Here is a 4,674-nt window from a genome sequence, read left to right as displayed (position 1 = left end):
AAAAAAAGACAGAGAGAGAAGACTGGCGATTGTGGGACATAGAAGATGATCGTGATGTGAATGGAAAATACAAACGCCGCCTTAGAAATAACTGGGAAAATACGAAGTTAAGTGCTGGCAAAAAACAACGGATCTCATGCGTTTCTAAATGATTCATGACCAAAATATCAACTCCAGCATTGAGGAAGTCAATGTTTTGTCCTGAAGAGGTTGTAGAATTATTCATGAGGCATCGGCTTTGTAAATAGATCCTGTTGATTAAAATGGAGGAAGTTGGGGGGTGGCGACAACTGCAACTCATGAATCGCTGGAGAGAGAGAGAGAGAGGGAGATACATGTAGGGAAAATATTCAGATTTTTCAATCATGTTCTGCCCTACTTCTAACTTCCTCTTTTATTCCATACATCCCGCTGAGATGTTTGCCATTGCCACTGGTCACCGTCACACTTGGCTTAATGAATCTGAAATCAGCCTGTGTATTTTTAAGAAATTAAATGGCTAAGCCTTTACAAACAACATGGTTGACAGGTTAAGATGCATTCTGAGAGAAATATAATCTGCCTTTTTTTTTTTTTTGACTTTTCACTTCTGTCCATCTCTGTTGATATTTAAAGTCAATGTGGATTGATGTTTGCAACCGTTTTACTTCCGTAATGTGACATTGCAAACAGGAGTGAAATAAGACGTTCAACAAGATATAAAGCAAATGTGAGTTTGTTAAAACAATGCCTAGCTATTTGGCTAACATTATCTGTTTATTATATTGTACGTGTGTGCATGGTTTAAAAGTCTGGGGTCAGTAAGATTATTTTTTAAAGAAATTAATACTTTTATTCCACAAGGATGGATTAAGTTGATTAAAAAATAAAGACTTGTATAATGTTACAAAATGTTACTAAAGGCTGCTGAAAATTCAGCTCTGCCATCACAGGAATAAAGTTCATTTTAAAATATAAAATTGCAATTTTAATAAGTAATATAAGAAATAATAATATTTCATTATATTAATGTTATTACTTATTAAATTAATGCAGCCTTGGTGAGCATATTATATTCTCAATTCCACTACAAATAAACGGGGTCATATTTTATTTCAAGCTGACTTTCAGCTCTAATTAGTTCTGTAATTCCAAAACCTAAAAATCTTAAAATTCAGCTCAAAATATTTTTCATACTTTTCTTTCTTATTTTTTTTTCTTTCTCTCCTTTATTCTTGTGGTGCCATTAGTCAATTAGTGTCATCAGGGTGTAATTTTCCTGTGGCTCTAGAGTGAGTCACTTGGCATTTACAGCTAAAGTGATTGACACAAAAAAAATTTTTATGCAGAACTGAAAGCCCAAGAACAAAGATTGGAGAATTACGTATATCCAAGTGATCATGCACCCACCGAATAGACTGCTAACAGAATTCTAACATGACACTTTCTCCAGGTATTATTTTGATAGCACCACAGTGTTTTTAATTGAATTACCAAATTAACATATATTTTACTTACTGTAATCTCTACAAATTAGCCTGACACATCAAAAAAAAAAAAAAAGACCTAAAGGTTGAGTTAGGCCAGTATTTCCACATTCTACCAGCAGGAGGCAGTGTTATTACATCCTTCTGCAAAACCTTTGAAGTGCGAACAGCGTTTTACTCTCAGCTGTTTCATCATGTTTGTTCTTCTCAACCATCTGCACTTCTAATTTTCTTCGTCAAGCATGCATGTCAGATAAACCATGGTAGATGTACTGTACTAGACCCACAGCTGAAGTCACAACATGCTTTAAAGCAGCAGCAGATCATTGTGGAAATAGATATTAACACATAAACTGTATTTACAAATCTGAAATGAATTCACTGTTGATGGTAAATTCTTGCAACTAGTCTCATCAGCGTCTGGTTTTACCCAGACATACAGATATATCATGGAAATGTTAACTAAAGAGAGCAGGTACTGTGAAACGTTCTGTTTACTCAGCTGTCTGTCACTCTCTAGACATTCTCTCCTTCATTCTTGTACCTTTCTGCACAGTTCATTTACTGTGGGTTTGCAATGCAACTGGTGTTCATTTCCCTCTCCTCTTTGCTTCAGATTCAGTGTTTTCCCCCCCTGAATTAGAGCATTCACAGTTGGTAGTTTTGGTGCAATTTAAAGAAACTGTGGTGCGATTTCTCAGTTAGTGCAGTTCATTTGAATAAGTGTAAACGCTGCCATGCGAACTTGGTGTGACAAACAGACCAAGACCACTTGTTGGACTTAGGGTGTAGTTCAGTTCTCTTGGTTCTTTAAGTTTGGACCAAGTTTATTCCTGGTTCACTTAGCATTCACACTGTCATTTTTTACACCAAACCTAAATGAAAGGCATAAAGATACAGTCATAACCTGATTGGACAACTTTTATGACATATATTTGGAGAACTTTACAAATATCCCCAAAAATGCTGTGTGCTGGGCTAAATGCACTTGTAGGATGTATGTACATATACCAGTTTTTAACACCAAAGAGCTTATAAAATGTATAAAGGAGTCAAAATAGCAGCAGGAATTCCTCCGTTGCACACATGGAGATCCACTGCAAGGAGATGGCTGTTTGAACGCCAGATATGCTTCAGCATTGTGTCCTATTTAGGGTTGCATCTTGTGACATTACGCACTGTTTTTGGTTCGTTTGGTCCGTATTGCATTCATGTATCAGTTGAACTGTGCCAGAGTTTGGCAAAGCTTGGATGGAAGCATTCACACTTACTCAAATGAACCGCACCAGTGCTCGATTTAATTAAACCAAACCCGATAAGTGTGAACACAAGCTCGAATACATATGCGGTACGGACCAAAGACGTCTAAACAAACCAAAAACAGGACATGATGTCAAAAGATGCGACCCCAAAAAGTGACCGAATGTTCAAGCATATCAGGTTCTTCTCGTCATAGAAGCCATGTTGGCCATTACAGTTCAGTACAGGCATCGAAGCCACCGTCTCATTACAGCAGATCTCGTTGTGTGAAACTGAAGAATTCCTGCTGCTGTTATGACTCCTTTATACGTTTTATAGTCAATGTGGATTGATGTTCTCAACCATTTTAGTTGAGTTATCAAATGGCAAAAATGCCACACATACAATGAGCGCATTTAGTGAATACAGCGGTTTTGGATGTTCGGTAAGTTCGATAAATATACGTCATAACAGCTGTCCAATCAGGTTGTGACTCTATTTTTATGCCTTTTGTTTTGGATCTTTAGGTTCAGTGTAAAAATGACAATGTGAACGCTAAGCAAACCAAGACTAAATGTAGAGTATCATTTTCTTTTTTAGTCTAGACCAAAATAACCAAAAGAACGAACTACAACTGTAAACACACCCTTAATCATTGCTCTCTTTAAAATTGGTTGATTGCCACTCATTTTTGCCAAGTAATGATGACTGACAGCTGCTGACACCCATGATATATTAGGATGTCGTCTGTCTGTCATAAAGTCTGGGTTATGAATGTGTTTGACTGACACAGGTATAAATCATGCAGAGAAAGTGAATCCGTTAGCATTCCGCACTCATCTCAATTGTAGTAATGCTATATTACTACATGCTATATATTACTATGCTAACTTGTGCGTCTTTATGCATTTATTCTTTACGCAGTTATACACTTTTGATCTAATAACCTAAAAAACAGAAGCATTTTGCCTGCAGAACGGTGTATCTAATGGTAGGGGATAAACCCTGCGGTTTGCCTTCAAGAATTGAAATATAGCCATTCATAAGGTATGGATTTCAGTCACATGGCCAGATATCAACCTTACTTATCATGCATGACTGTATTTTCATTCGCAAAGGGCAATCTATCATAGAACGACAGGAGATTGACAGAATACAACTCTTCTGTGCCGACAGACCCAGTTGAGTTCCTAGCACAGAGAAGAGGGTGAATACCAAACCCTTAAAATTTAAATACTTAAAAAGTAGAACTGTATCTTGAATGTTAAAATGTAATTCCATTATAGCACCAAACAGAAAATTAATGCATAATATTGACCTGGAGTTATTCCAACACTGTTGCGATGAGAGAAAAGCCTCTTATCTAGAATTGTAATTAAAAACTGTTACTCTTTCCCAGTTGTATTGGGACATATTCATAAAATACGAGCACTACAGAAGAAATTTCTGCATTCATTGTACATAAAGCCATTCTTACCTAAATTCAATGGGACAATTTACATACGAATGCTTTTTATGAATGATTTACATTTCTTCTGCTAAAACATTTCAATGCAATACAATTGAAAATGTGCGTTTGCTGCTTTAAATCCAGATGCCTTAAATGGATAGTTCACCCAAAAATGAAAATTTGATGTTTATCTGCTTACCCCCAGGGCATCCAAGATGTAGGTGACTTTGTTTCTTCAGTAGAACACATATGATGATTTTTAACTTTAACCGTTGCAGTCTATCAGTCGTATAATGCATGGCAATGGTAACAAAATCTATGAGAGTAAAAAAAAACATGCACAGACAAATCAAAATTAAACCCTGCGGCTCGTGACGACACACTGATGTCCTAAGACACGAAACGATCAGTTTGTGCCAGAAACCGAACAGTATTTATATCATTTTTTACCTCTAATACAACACTATGTCCAACTTCCTTGAGCGCGCGCACAGCATCCGATGCGTGAGGTGTGTACGC

Source organism: Sinocyclocheilus rhinocerous, unplaced genomic scaffold (genome assembly GCF_001515625.1).
Source record: "Sinocyclocheilus rhinocerous isolate Xijiao unplaced genomic scaffold, SAMN03320098_v1.1 scaffold779, whole genome shotgun sequence".
Lineage (NCBI taxonomy): Eukaryota > Metazoa > Chordata > Actinopteri > Cypriniformes > Cyprinidae > Sinocyclocheilus > Sinocyclocheilus rhinocerous.
Note: the sequence above shows the minus strand (reverse complement) of the source record.